Genomic DNA, 16013 nt, shown 5'->3' on the forward strand with positions numbered 1-16013 from the left:
TTGTTTCAAGTTCTGGCCCATAACATCTCCCGCTTTCTTTTGATTTAGAATAGCAATAGTCCAAAAGGAATCTATTGTCCATTAGTTCATGTTCAGAAATTCAATAATTCCTGCAAGCTTTGAAGTCCTGCAATAGTCTCATCAACAATTTTTCATCTCAGGGAATCCAATAGTTCCTGCTGGTTTTCAAGTCCTGCAACAGTCTCATTATCAACCATGCTCTTTCAATGTCAGTGTTTCTTAGATCTTTGTTTTGAGTTTTTTCTCCTTTTCTATCTCTCTCCAGGTGCTCATTGCCACCCATCTGTTTCCTTCTCCATCTGTAAGAATTCAAGCAAACCCCCTCTCCCAGGCAGTTAACCTATCTAATTCCCTTCTATTTACCACTTTGTAAATCTCTCCTCATCATCTGGCTATTGGAGCTATTTGCATTGGACACTGCCCTGTTGGTTTAAAAAGCCTGTATTCTCCCCAATTGTAATCTCTTTCTGCTATCTGATGCTTTTCTCTTGGTTGATCATGTAATCCCATTCTGCCATCTGATTACTTTTAAGCTGATTGATCACATCAGAGTTCTGACCCTCTAAAGACTCTCTGGGTGTAAACTCAGCTGCCATCATGCCTCACCTGTCTTTTGGTTGATATCTTGGGACTGGACCCTGCTTCTCATTTCCCTAGGTCAATCTACATTCTGAAACCCAGTGGAAGCCCTTGTGACATTTTGGACATAGGGTTTTAGGTTTTCTCTCACTCTGTCTCCTCACTTTATCTCCATATCTACACTGAGCTCTAAGATGTCCTATTTTTCCACACTGAAAACATCAACGAGTTTCTCTAGAAGTCCATTGCCAAGAGGGACCCTGTCTTCCCATGTTCATCATAGTCTGGGTATAATAAGCATTTGTACCCACTGTGGCATAGCATCTTATTATCTCCTCTAAAGGAGCATCTTTGTGTAGTCCCCACATAATTCTTCTGCAAACCTCATTGGCATTTTCCTTAGCCAGATGTCTGGTCATTATTTCTGTAGCTGCATTTTCTCCAAGGGTTCTTCTGACAGCTGTTTGCAAATGTTCCACAAAATCCACAAAAGGTTCATTGGGACCTTGTTCTATTTTTGTGAAGGCTTCCCCTTGATCTTTACCTGGAAGGGAGCCTGGAAGGAAGTTGTGATCTTCTCATAAGCTTTTGTGGGGTAATTAATCTCTTCTGAATTTTCTCCATACTGACCTTCACCAGCTAGTTGGTCAAAAGTGATTTGTACATTAACTCCTGTTTGCTATTGTGTCTGGCTTTAATCCTACATAATTCATGATACTCTGAAAGCCACAAGTTTTGTCCAGATTCTAAACATTTGCTAGCTATGGATTTCCAATCACTCGGGGTTAAGATTTCATAAGCCAAACTATCTAGTAACATCTTATCATAGGATGATGTAGCCCCATAAAGAGTACAACCCTTTTTCAAATCCTTAATTTTTTCTAAATCAAAAGGAGTGTATCTTCTCCTTTTTTGACCTGAAAAGTCAAGCTCTTCAATCACAGGGTATGCATTTATAAAATCAGATATATCCTGTCCTTCATTTTTTGCCTTAACTAATGCCTTTTCTAATCTTGTCACAGGCTGCTTTATAGGTGGTGCTGAATGTATTTCTGCCTCTCCCCCTCCTCCTTCTCCCTCCACCCATGAAGGGTTAATTGGGGGGGGGGGGGGGTCAGGAGATTGGAAATGATCTAATTTCTCCTGCTGTGAATTCTTATCTGATTTTTCATCCTTTTCACCTAATTTAGTTGGCACCTCCCCTTCCTGCTCTTTCTTCTTTTTCCTTATTCTAATACTTATATAATTTCCTAAAGCCAGTTGTATTAAATTATATGTATTTAAGTGTGTCTTTGGAAATTGAGTCAGGTCTATTATCATTATAGGATTGACAAAGTTGCTCTTCTACTAATTTCCACCCCTCAAGATCTAATTCTTTTTCCATAGAGAACCAAGGAGATATGTACAATACAGTTTCTAAAAGTTTAGTGATCTGCTCCCAAATTATAATCAAACCTTGGCTTTTCATAACCCTGACAATGCTCTCTAAACATTTTCCATGAAGAGAAGGCTGTTTTCTAAATATCTGTCCCATTTCAGCTGAAATTCTACTTTAGCTCTTTAACAAAGTTTCCTTGTTCTACTCACCCTAATTTCTGGGTCACAGATGAAGGTTCTTGGTCCCACATTCAGGCGCCAAAATGTAGTGTTCTCGTCTCTAAATTATATTTTTTTCTCTGGAAGCAGGTTTCGTGGGGGGCTTCTGGGAGCAGCCTTCTTTTCAGTTCAGAGTAATAATTGCCTCAAATACAGCCAGGAGTTAAAGTCCAGATCCTTTATTTTCTCTTCCCTTCACTTGGAGCTTGACTAGCTTTCTGGACGCCTTCCGGATCTTGGTTTCAGTGTTCTCCACAGGACAGCCTGCCACCTCTTCTCTGTCTTCCTTCGTTCTGCCCAACTGAATCCTGGCTTCTCAATCTCCCAGAGTTGACCTGTGGGAGCTCCTTATATATATGATCTCTTAAAGGTGTGAACCCTAAAGGTATGAAAGGTGTGAACTCAAATGTGTGAGCTAAAGTGTGAACTCTCCCAAAGGTGTGAATTCCAAAGGTGTGAATCAAGTACATAAGCATTGTTTCTGTCAATTCCAGTGACTTAGCACCTTGTTTCAAGTTCTGGCCCATAACAGAACTTTACTTTCTTCCAATATCAAGTTTCTTCCCAAGTCTACCTGTTGCCCAACTTTCTCCTTCCCTCTTGCTACATACTTAAACAATCTCCAACAACTTTCCTAACTAGATGCTCCATTGCTAAAGTAGCAGAAAGCAGTGGGAGGGTGAATTGAATCTTTACCTTTGAAGACAAAGGATCCTCTCCTGTTTCTCTCTCCCCCACCTCTTCTTCCTACTCCCAAAAGCCTTTCTCTTACTTCCTAAAACCATGCAAACCTTTAATTGCTCCTACAAATCAATCCTTCCTAAATCACCTGCATTCCTCTTTTCTTTTTCCTTGAAAACCTATAAGATTCACACTATTTAATGGAATAGCCATTATAACCACATTCTCTCACAAAACCCACACATGTCCAGCAGAGCTGGATTTAAAGTATAACTTATGTTAACAAATAACTCAATTAATATGTTTCAGAAGGTAACAAACTCCAAACAAATCTAAATACAAGGTTTTTACAAAAGTTTTTTTTTCTGCCAGTGTTAGTCTGACAGCAATTAGCATCTCTCTTATCTGTCCAGGCAGAGCTTTTATGGCCCAGCCCAGGCTAAGTTTGAATTTTATTGTTCTTTCCCTTCTTCTTTAGTAATACAGATATCAATATTCAAACAAATTCCAAGATCTTATACTCAGAGTAAACAAATCTAGCATGTAAAGGCTATATAGCAAAATAATTTCTCACAATTTTCAGAATCATCTCCAAAGTTCTTAATCAAATGTTTTTCTCCTGCCTGAGTTTCAATCAGTTAAGGTTTTATTGCCCTTTACTCTAGCAGGCTCTGAAAACTGCTTTAGGGGAAAAACTTTCCCATCAGTTTAAAATAGCCAAGTTCCATTTACTTACAAATTAGTACATCAGGTTAAAAAATTTAAAATCACAAGCAAATTTTCAAATAACTAATTTGCAAATTTCTTAATCATTGTTTTTAAAACTTAACAGAGCTCTTAAATTAACAAAACAGACAAATCACACAGCACATAGAACACACATCACATGGAACACAGAACACAAATCACACAGACTGCAGTTACAACATTAAACAAACATATAACATATAAGACACTCAGAGGATATCTTCCAGCATCCCAGAATGATATCCTTTTCAGAATTCAATGCCCGTCGGCATGTTATTATTCTAAGAATACAAATGCTAGCATAAGCAGACAGAACAGATCAGATGTCCTAAAATAGATATGTGAACTTACTCTCCCAAAGCCGAAACTGTAATGCCAAAGAAACTGAGGCAAGATAGAGATTAGAGAGTTTTTAATATTTTATTAATTGGAGAGTATAATTGACTGGACAGGACTCTCATCTCAAAGTATCTAGTGATGAATGGGAGAATCCCAAGTCTTTATATATCCTTTTTGAACAAAGAAAGGAAAAAAGCAGGAAACTTCTTTACAGAATCATTTGGTTCTGTCAGGATGGGGGAAGGCTATAAATTCTTACTTAAAACCAGAGTCAGGATGTTTGAATGAACAGAAGTGAAGATGTCAGTGATGTATCTGGGATAGTCCTATCTTTTGGAATATTTTAGAGGGGTAGTGTCATAAATTCTTGAGGGCAGAAGGAGTTAAGAGCCAGGAAGTCTGATCTCCCCCTCATCTTGAGCCTCACATTGACAATTTATAACCTTGGAGCAAATACTCCTCAGTCTTAATGGACCAGAGGCTGGAGGAAGAGGGGGAAGTTACAACTAAGGGGATTGAGGCAGAACAGTTAAGGAGACTGAGGTAGAACAATTCAGGGAAACTCAGCCAAGACAATTAAGGGAAACTAGTGCAGGGAAACTGAAGTAGAACATTTCAAAGGGACTGTGGCATAACATATTTAAATTCCCATTAGAGGTAGCACTAATTTTAGCTACTATAGACCCTTTTATGCCAGACACAGGTTTTTGCTGCGGTCTTTAACCAATTACTAGACCAGATAACACATCTAAAAGCTGTACTATCTACATCTGTGTCTACCAAGCTTTTCAGTGGTCTGCCATTCATACAGATAATAAGGAAAGAATACTTGTCCATGAAAACTTCGGTCCATATCTCTAAATTTTTTTTGCCTAAAGTCAAAGTTTGAATTACTAACACTAAATTGTATTTCACAAGTGTGAATCAATAGATCTGATGTTACTTGTCCTCCTGGGTTACAGATCACACACTGTCTATCTATACTAGCGATTGAGACAGCAGTTTCCCAAATCATTCTATAAATAAACACTGTTTTATAAATATTCGAAGGGGATAGGCAATCAAGCCAACCTGTGAAAGTGAAAAGTCCACAAGGTGAACAAAGGGGGAGTTCCAACCAGAGATTATCCTTGCAGCTCTATAGGTATAAAAACTCCACTCTCTTTAATTGCAAGGTCTTACCTTCCTGAGGTTGCTTAGAAACTAACTGAGCTGGGGGTTTTAAAGACTTTCTGAATAGTATAGCAATTACTGTCCTCAGGACACCACAAATCTTTTTTGCTTCAGGCCATAAAGTCTACTCCATTAACTATTACCATTTGAGTTTGAAGTGGCCATTCAGGAGGCCAATCAATTTTTGTTATAACAGATATATCAGCCCCTGTATCAATCATTCCTAGAAATGACCTGTTTTCCATATAAATAGTACACATGGGTTTTTCTTGCCCGATCATTTGAGTAAAATTCACCTCACCAAAAGAATGTAATGGGAGTGCTTTAGCAATTGGATGATCTCCCTTTAAATTCACAGGATATGGGTGAGGATTGGTAACCAAGATAAATGGTTCCAGATGTTTTAATATCAGTATGTACAATCATATAGCTGTTTCCAAGCTTATTAGCATTTAATCAAAGAATACCAAATATAATTATTTGAAAGAAGACAGAACTTTAGGTAGTATTTTAAAAGTTTTTTTTATTTTCAAAATACATGCATAGTTTTCAACATTCACCCTTGCAAAACCTTGTGTTCCAAATTTTTTATCCCTCCCTTCTCCCTATTCCCTTCTTTAGATAAAATGTAATGCTGGAGAAACTGAGGAAGACAGAGATTAGAGACTATTTTAATAATTTATTAAATGAAGAAATATACTGGGACCAATGGATCTACGTTTGATCTCAGAGCTGAACGAGATTATCGTCTCCAAGAACCCAGCAAACAGTCAGAGTTTTCAATGACAAGTGGCTCAGACATAGAGGGTAGACTGAGACAGCAGTGGAGTTAGGGTGCTGAGAGCGAAATGGGACTGACAAGGTGAGGTGAGCCTCGGAAGAGGGGATGACATAATCAGAGGGAGGCATACTGGACATGGGGAGAGGCATCTTGATAAGACAGTATCTGATATTCTAATAGCTTGGGATGGGGAGAGAGGCATTCTGATGTTCTATCAAATATTCTGATAAAGAGGGAGGGGAGGTTTTGCAGAACTGAGAAGCAGGACTGAGTCAGGATCATTAGGGAAACTGAGTCAGAACAATAAAAGAGAACTGTGGTATAACATTCCACACTCTCTCTTCTAAATATTCAAATCATTGAATTACCTTCCTCTAGAAGGTCTCAGCACTATAATTTTTGACCAACTCTATGTAAAACAAATAAACCAAACTACAATTAGAAAAATGCAAGGACTTATGGCAAGGACCAGTTTCTCCTTGATAACCCCAGAATTATTAGCATCAAACAGCATTCCTCATTTAGGGAAACATACAGACCTCCCTGTACAGGTCCTCTGCAGTTGGGGAGAATCTCAGACAGAGATGGACAGTTCACTGTGAGTTAGGTCTGTGGTCAATTGTGCATTTACTCAGCCTCTGCTGAGCAACAGTGCTCAAGACAGTCCCGCTGCCCATCCTAAGAGAGGCACCCCAAGTCTGTCAGGGACTCCAAAAGGGAATAAGTGGGGCCTGGAATAGCTCTATCTGTCCCCTCTGATAGAAGAAGAGCTGCTACTGGGAAACATATTTCTCATCAAATTTTGCAGTTAGACCAAGGCAGGCAACCCAAACTATTAGAGTCCTAATATCAAAATGCTGAAATAGTAATTAAGGAACTGGGGTAACAGGAGTGGAGAAACAGATCAGAGAGACTGCTAGTCCCAGGACAGGTGTCTGATTACTGGTTGTTTCTAAAGAACTGAGTCTGCCAGGGAAATTCCAGCAGAATAAGGGATTTCAAAGTTAAAACATAACCAGCAAATCATAGTCCAGTAAATTTTAAGCAAGGAGTTAAATAATTTCCAATTTCCTGACCATCCTCAATCAGTTTCCTTCCTCCCCTTTTTTAGTATGGAAAAGAAATGATCAAATGACTTCCACATATAAATCCCAAGAGTGAATCACAATTCCTATACATAACAGACTAGTGCAGTAAGTTTCCTAAAAATCCCTCTAACATATAGCAATAGTTAAATATTTTAACAAATCCCAGTTTTAACAAATCTTAAACACAGTGATAGTTAAAATTTTAACAATAATTCAACCACTTTCCCACTCCCCAATATCAGTCCAAATTACATCAGGAGCAGTGGTCTCTCAAAAACTGCTTTCTTTTGAGGAGTCCAGAGAGGGCATGGCCGTGCTGACTGATGGGCCAATCCAGAAGCAAGTCAATACCTGTAATTGACCAAAATCTAGAAATAAAGGTTAGAGCAGACTGATACAAAAAGTGAAGAGGACAGTATGAATTGGCCAACAGATTTCCAATAGATAAAATAGAAGTTAGGCTTTTGTCCTCTCATTATTTAGAAACCTTTAAAAACCTGAATATCCACAGACACAAATATTCAGTAACAAGTAGATGATCAGGATAAATACCCATTTGCCAGGTATTTAGGATATAATGATTACATATAACAGGTATAACATATAACCAGATTGAAAATAGCAAGGTATGACATAATTGAATTGCATTAACAATTTATATTGACCATTGCTCTGATAATAGAAATTAGTGACAGGAAGACAACATGCAGGGACACAACCATAACATAAGCAGTTAAAACTCAACTTTCAGCAAAACAGGATAAAATAGTTTTAATTCATTTTTTACTCTAGATAATTGTCCCACTGTCAGAGGGTGGAGTTTTAAAACTCCCAATTAGCATTAAGTATAAGTCCAAAGAATTTTACTTCTAATAACAAATTCTATTAATCAAGTTTCGGACATATCCTAAAGAGATATTTACCATAACCATATATTTATGACAGTAAGAATTTGTTCACTTCTTTCATATCTAAATAGATGTTCCCATAAGTGAACATTATGTTGTGCCACAGTTCCCTTTTAATGCCCTGACCCAGTTTCCTAATTGTCCTATTTAGTTACTCTGCTTCAGGTTATAACCTTTCCCTCTTAATGTTTGATAAGGTAAAGGTCTACTTCATTTGCTCTGCCCCCAAAACCCCAGGCTATAATCATTCCCTCTTAAATGTTTGATGAGATAAAGGTTTTATATCTTTAGGCTATAATCATTACTTCTTAATGTTTGACAGGATAAAGGTCTATCCATTTTAGACATCATTAGAATATCAGTAACTTCTCCAGTACCTCCCTCCATTATGTCATCCGAGGTACCTCCCCCTCTTAGGTTATCCCCATCCAGGCACCTCCTCCATTATGTCATTGTTCTTGTTATCCTATAAAAAATCTTGCTGTCTGATACTCTGGGCTGGATTCTTTGAGATGATAGTCTCATTCAGCTCTGGGCCCAAACATGGATCATTTGGTACCAGTAAATCTCTCCATTTAGGACTTTTCCTTAAAATAATCAGCAGCATCTATTTAAAACCATCAGTAAGCATCATATGTAATGGAGACAAACTGCAACCATTCCCAATAAGATCTGGAGTGAAACAAGGTTGTCCACTATCACCCTTACTATTTAATATTGTATTAGAAATGCTAGCTTTAGCAATAAGAGCTGAGAAAGAGATTAAAGTAATAAGAATAGGCAATGAGGAAACCAAATTATCACTCTTTGCCGATGACATGATGGTATACTTAGAGAACCCCAGAGATTCTGCTAAAAAGTTATTAGAAATAATCCACAACTTTAGCAAAGTTGCTGGTTATAAAATAAACCCACATAAGTCATCAGCATTCTTATATATCGCTAACAAAATCCAACAGTCAGAGTTACAAAGAGAAATTCCATTTAAAGTAACTACTGATAATATAAAATATTTAGGAATCTATCTGCCAAGGGAAAATCAGAAACTTTATGAGCAAAATTACAGACCACTTTTCACACAAATTAAGTCTGATCTAACCAATTGGAAAAATATTAAATGCTCTTGGATAGGGCGAGCAAATATAATAAAGATGACAATATTACCTAAACTAATCTATTTATTTAGCGCTATACCAATCAGACTCCCAAAAAACTATTTTAATGACCTAGAAAAAATAACAACAAAGTTCATATGGAAAAACAAAAGGTCAAGAATTTCAAGGGAATTAATGAAAAAAAAATCAAATGATGGTGGCTTAGCTGTACCAGATCTAAAATTATATTATAGAGCAGCAGTTACCAAAACTATTTGGTATTGGCTAAGGAATAGATTAGTTGATCAGTGGAATAGATTAGGTTCAAGGGATAAAACAGTCAACAAATATAGCAACCTAGTCTTTGACAAACCCAAAGATCCCAGCTTTTGGGATAAGAACTTACTGTTTGATAAAAATTGCTGGGAAAATTGGAAACTAATATGGCAGAAACTAGGCATTGATCCATACTTAACGCCGTACACCAAGATAAGGTCAAAATGGGTTCATGACCTAGGCATAAAGAATGAAATTATTAATAAATTAGAGGAACATAGGATAGTTTACCTCTCAGACCTGTGGAAGGGGAAGGTCTTTATGACCAAAGCAGAACTAGAGATCATTACTGATCACAAAATAGAAAATTTCGATTATACCAAACTGAAAAGTTTTTGTACAAACAAAACTAATGCAGACAAGATTAGAAGGGAAGCAATAAACTGGGAAAATATTTTTACAGTCAAAGGTTCTGATAAAGGCCTCATTTCCAAAATATATAGAGAATTAACTCTAATTTATAAAAAATCAAGCCATTCTCCAATTGAAAAATGGTCAAAGGATATGAACAGACAATTCTCAGATGAAGAAATTGAAACTATTTCTAGTCATATGAAAAGATGCTCCAAGTCATTATTAATCAGAGAAATGCAAATTAAGACAACTCTAAGATACCACTACACACCTGTCAGATTGGCTAAGATGACAGGAAAAAATAATGATGATTGTTGGAGGGGATGTGGGAAAACTGGGACATTGATTCATTGTTGGTGGTTGTGAACGAATCCAACCATTTTGGAGAGTAGTTTGGAACTATGCTCAAAAAGTTATCAAACTGTGCATACCCTTTGATCCAGCAGTGTTACTACTGGGATTATATCCCAAAGAGATTATAAAGAAGGGAAAGGGACCTGTATGTGCACGAATGTTTGTGGCAGCCCTTTTTGTAGTGGCTAAAAACTGGAAACTGAATGGATGTCCATCAGTTGGAGAATGGCTGAATAAATTGTGGTATATGAATATTATGGAATATTACTGTTCTGTAAGAAATGACCAACAGGATAATTTCAGAAAGGCCTGGAGAGACTCACACGAACTGATGCTGAGTGAAATGAGCAGGACCAGGAGATCAGTATATACTTCAACAACAATACTATATGATGACCAGTTCTGATGGACCAGGCCATCCTCAGCAACGAGATCAACCAAATCATTTCCAATGGATCAGTAATGAACTGAACTAGCTATGCCCAGAAAAAGAACTCTGAGAGATGACTAAAAACCATTACATTGAATTCCCAATCCCTATATTTGTGCCCACCTGCATTTTTGATTTCCTTCACAAGCTAATTGTACAATATTTCAGTCTGATTCTTTTTGTACAGCAAAATAACGGTTTGGTCATGTATACTTATTGTGTATCTAATTTATATTTTAATATATTTAACATCTACTGGTCATCCTGCCATCTAGGGGAGAGGGTGGGGGGGTAAGAGGTGAAAAATTGGAACAAGAGGTTTGGCAGTTGTTAATGCTGTAAAGTTACCCATGCATATATCCTGTAAATAAAAGGCTATTAAATTTTAAAAAAAATCTCTCCATTTAATAAACTATTAAATTGTTCTCTAATCTCTGTTTTGCTCAGTTTCTTCAGCATTACATTTTGGAGCTCTCCAGTGAGATATCAGAAACTGAGAATGGGACGAGGGGTTAGAGACATTTCAAGTCTCCACTTTGGGCCTGGAAACAGTTGGAGATCTGGGAGATCTGGGTTTTCTTTTTTCTGAGAAAGGTTAGTCCTCTGGATTCCTCCAAAGGCTCCAGGAAGAGAGCAGTTCACCAGCTGGGGTCACATCCGACAGTGGATACTTTTCGATTCGGAGAATAAATCCAATCTGATCTGTTTTTGTCTGTCTGTCTGCCTGTGTTTTGGCTTTGGTTTTGATTAGTGTCAAACTGGACTCAGTTGACACTACCTGAGTGTCTTCTAAGACTCATCTGGTTCTGTGTGCCAGTTGGCAAAAATCTTGGAATTTTTTTTTTTAAGACACCATCTGGCAAAAAAAAAAAAAAAAAAGTAGGCTCCGTTTGGATTATAGGAGAGGAGGGCAGACTTGAGCTGACAACTTCCTTCAGGGGCTATTCTTTCTAGATAGTCCCTGGTCTGTGTTAAATGTTTTGACTGCTGAACAGTCCATGTGTGCTCTGTGTTCTGTGTAATTTGTTTGTCTGTTTTGTTAATTTAAGAGCTCTGTTCACATTTCCCAAATGTGAAATAATTTTACTATTGGCTTTGCATGCCAGATTTGTTCTTTTAGGCAGTTTTAAAATATGAGAAATAACTTTACTGTTGCCTATGCAGGCTAGATTTAATTAACTTTAAGTATGAGATCTTAAAAAGAACAATACTTTGTTAAAGAAGTTCTGTTAACTTAACTGAAATGGGTTATTGCCTCTAATTAGGTAAAGTATGTAGCAATAAAAGGATCTGACTTCTGAAGGCTTCAACTCTGGCCAAGTTAGAACTTGGGAGAAGTCCATTGGGAATAATGGCCACATGGGGCCAGAGGGAGAGAAAGAAACTATGCTGTTTCATTATTTGAAATATGATAGGAAAAGCAGTTTTGTATTATTGGGAATTTAAAGCTGTATTTAGTTTGGTTCAGAGTTTGTTACCTATATTATAACATTATACATTATGCTTTAAATCCAGCTCTGCTGGACATATGGGTTTTATAGAATCTTCTCCCTCCTCCCCACTGATTTCTGCTACCTTAAAGGTTGGGTGGGGTAGGGATCTTTTGTCTTCAAAGGTAAAGATTTAAACTTACTCCCCACTGCTATTACTTCAGCTATTGGAGCATCTAGTTAGCCTGGAGTGAAGTTTAGTTGACTTCCCTCCCTCCCCCTGTCTCTTTGGAGGTGGAATGGGGGAAGGGCGACCACATGGAATCCTCTCCTCTCTTCCCCCCTCCCTCTAAATTGTTCCAGATGTTTTTTTTTTTTTTTTTTTTTTTTAATCAAGTTGTAGCTACCTGGTTCTTGGCTAAAAGCAAACTGATTTGTATAACTATAAGGTTATGGTAAATATCTGTTTAGGATTTGTTATTGGAGGTAAAATTTCTTGGGTTTGTAGTTAATATGCCACTGCATTTTTTCCTCCTGTAACTGATTTCTATAATCAGAGCAATGGTCAATAAGAACTTGTTAATGCAATTCAATTATGTCATACTTTGCTGTTTCCACTCTGATTATCTGTAATCATTATATCCTAAATACTTGAGCAAATAAATATTTACTCTGTTCATCTATCGGTTACTAGATAGTGTGTCTGGATATTCAAGTTTTTTTAAGATTTATAACTAATGAGAGGCCACATCTTGTAGCGGTCTTCTGGACCAGTCTTTCTAGCTCAGACTGTTCTAACCTTTCTTTGTTAGATTTGTTTTTGTTTCTAGATTTGATCAAATTGCAGATATATTGACTTGCTTCTGGAACCTAGATCAAGATTTGATTGTCAGCACGCCACACCACACCCATCACCCTCCCTGGATTGAGCATCTCTGCCCATCTCAGCAGGAGGCAGCTTTTGAGAACCATCACCCCTGCTGCTTATGTAATTTGGACTGATATGGGGGGAGTGGGAAAGCGGTTGAATTGTTAGAATTTTAACTGTATTACTGTTTGTTTAAGACTTGGGATGGAAATTGTTAAACTTGTGTAACTATTGTTGTCGTGTTTGAGGGAGTTTTAGTCTGTTATGTATATGCATATGATTTATATGTGGGATGGTTATTTGATAATTCCTTTCTATGAGAAAAAAAAAGGGGGAGGAAGAAATAGGAAATTGGGGAAACTGGTGTATTTTCTTAGGTACTTCTGCCCTACCCCCTATCTTACTAGTTCAGATTTAATTGGAAGTCCTTTAAACAGTCCTTGTCATTTTTGACTCCTTGCTTAAATTTACTGGACTATGATTTTCTGGTTATGCTTTAACTTTGAAATCTCTTATTCTGTTGGAATTGCTCAGTTTTGGGGAGTTTTTTTTTTTTAGAAACAACCAGAAATCGTATACCTGTCTTGGAACTGGCAGTCTCTCTGATCTGTTTCTCCACTCCTGTTACCCCAGGTCCTTAATTAGGATTTCAGCATACTTAAAAGGACCTTGAATAAGAATAATTTGACTGGTTGGTTTGGCTTATCCTCACAAAGAAGGCCTAATAATAGTAGGTGAGAGTTGCAGACAGATTTTGATTCAATGAAAGGAAAAACTTCTAACAATCAGCTATCTAAAGGTAGAATTGTCTACCCTGGAAGACAATGGATTCATCTTGTTTTCAATGCTGTTAGGTAGGATTCTGCTTCAGCCATAAGTTGAACTAAAGACCTCTTAGTCCCTTCTAACTTTACTTACATTATAGCTAGCTGTTTGTTTTGTATTCCTGGGACCCTTGTTTCTTTTCTTTCTCTAACAATACAAGACTACAATCAGAAACTAAGCAAGGAGCCAGGGTGGAAGGCACAAAGTGCCTGTGGTCACTGCTTCAGCTGTTCCAATGAAACCTGCTCAACCTCTGTAGCCCAATGCTCTCCTTGCTGTGGACTGGCTGTCTGTTTTGTTCTCTGCCAGGCAGAGTCACTAATTAATTCTTAGAGAAGCTTATACTCTCAGGAAGTTAAATGAGATCAAAACACTGCAAGGCTACTGAGGCCTGTGGTTTAATCCTTGGCTGCCTAAAGGCATTTCAGCAAAAATTATCCAGCTAAAAAAAAATTATCCACCTAATTCCACCAATCTCTGATTTATTTTTAAATTTTTATGATAAACTTATTTATTAGTGCAGACATTTCAGGATACAAAAAGAAATAGAAAAGGAGATTATAAGAAAACTTATTGTTTAAAAATAGATAAGTGATATATAAAGTTTAAAAAGAGAGTAACAGAATTACTGTTTGTGTTCACTTCTGATTTAGTATGTCATTCAACAGTTAACAGAAAGGTGATTTTACTTAGCCTTAGCAGAAAATTATATTCAACCAGGATAAACATTCAACAATCCCTGCCTGTACCCTCTCTCCAAAGGAGGAGCAATCCTGGCTGAATCCAGACTCATCTGTCAGCTAGCACACCTCACCTACTGGAGAACGGAAGGGGGAACTCCTTCCCAACTTTAACTCTATCCTCACACCCACTGAGCGACCCACACACACCTCCCTCACTCTCCCCCACCCACATGAAAGCTGTAACCATTTCCCTCTGCTATACTCTTTGGAGATAGTTTCTCCACTCATCTACTACCCACAGATATCCTTTTGGCTTCTCTTTCTTTATCCTGTAGTTATCAGTCACCCACTAGTTAGAACACTGTCATCCCTATTCCTGTTCTTACATCTATATTCCCTTCAACTTTATCCCAGTCGTGTCCCATTCTAATTTTACTCATTGCCTACACTGTACTCATTGGAATTAAATTTTGAACAAATTCCCCTTCATCCTAAACTTTTTCTTCATATCCCTTCCATCAATTAGCATTCACTAAGACCTGGCTCCTCTATAATGATAAGATATAACTATCCACTTTTCCACTATCATTAATCCTTCCTCCAACTTAACACCCACTGGTAGTGATAGGAGAATTGGAATATTCTTTGTATCACATTGCCCTTTCTTCCTTTCCTCCTGTGAAGTCCACTCGATTTTTTTCTATTCTATCCAAATTACACTATCTTTTGCATACTAACCTTCAGCTTATCTTCCCTCTCAAAGAGTTTATAAGCACATGACTTACCCCTTCTTATACCAGGGACTTTAATCTCTATGTAGTTATTCATTCAAAGTGACTAAACTCCAATTTTCTCAACCTCTAAATCCCAAGACCACACATAACAGATCTTGTCAGGCCCACAAGTATTCCACTTCCCTAATTTGCAATTGACATTCCCTAATCTATGATTTCCTATGATTCTGCCTCTTCTTATGCTTCACCCATTCTAAAATGTTCTTTATTTCCAACCCCACCATTCCTCAGCACTTTCTTAGGCGTTTAGCCCAATCCTGGCTTCATGTTCTTGTCTTTCCAACCTCACCCCAATAGCTAGCTATTTCAACGCTAAAGGGCTCTGTATGTGAATTCTTTGCCCCCTTAGCCTACTTTGCTCTTCTCTTGTCAAAACTCAGCTCTGAATTACTCTCATTGTGTGCCTTTTTTGCTCTTGCTCAGAAGCAAGTGAAAAAAAATGGAGGAAATCTCACAACTTTCCTGATTGGTTACATAATAAATTCATGTTATCCAGTTGTAATCAAGCCCTTTTTTATTTCTCCATAATTGATTCTCTCTCTTTCTCTGTCTCTGTCTGTCTGTCTGTCTGTCTGTCTCTCTCTCTCACACACACACATGCACTATTCCAAATCTTCTCTTCCTTCGCTGAGAATTTTACCTCTTTATTGAGAAAGTTAAGACCATTCAACATGAGCTCCCTCTTCTCACATTCTCTTCAACTGAAGACATCATTTACTGCTTTCTCCCTTTCCCCAGACTAGAGAGATGACCTTTCTTGTCAAGGCCAGATACTCTATGAGAGGTTCCATCCTTTCTTGCTTTCTCCAGCATATTGCTTCTTTGGTCATTCCCTCTCCTCTAGAATCTCAATATCTTCCTTTCAGCTGGTTCCTTCATAACTATTTTCAAATATACACAACATATCCTTTAATTAAATTTTTTTTTTACAC

Source organism: Sarcophilus harrisii, chromosome 2 (assembly GCF_902635505.1).
Source record: "Sarcophilus harrisii chromosome 2, mSarHar1.11, whole genome shotgun sequence".
In the NCBI taxonomy this organism is placed as follows: Eukaryota; Metazoa; Chordata; class Mammalia; order Dasyuromorphia; family Dasyuridae; genus Sarcophilus; species Sarcophilus harrisii.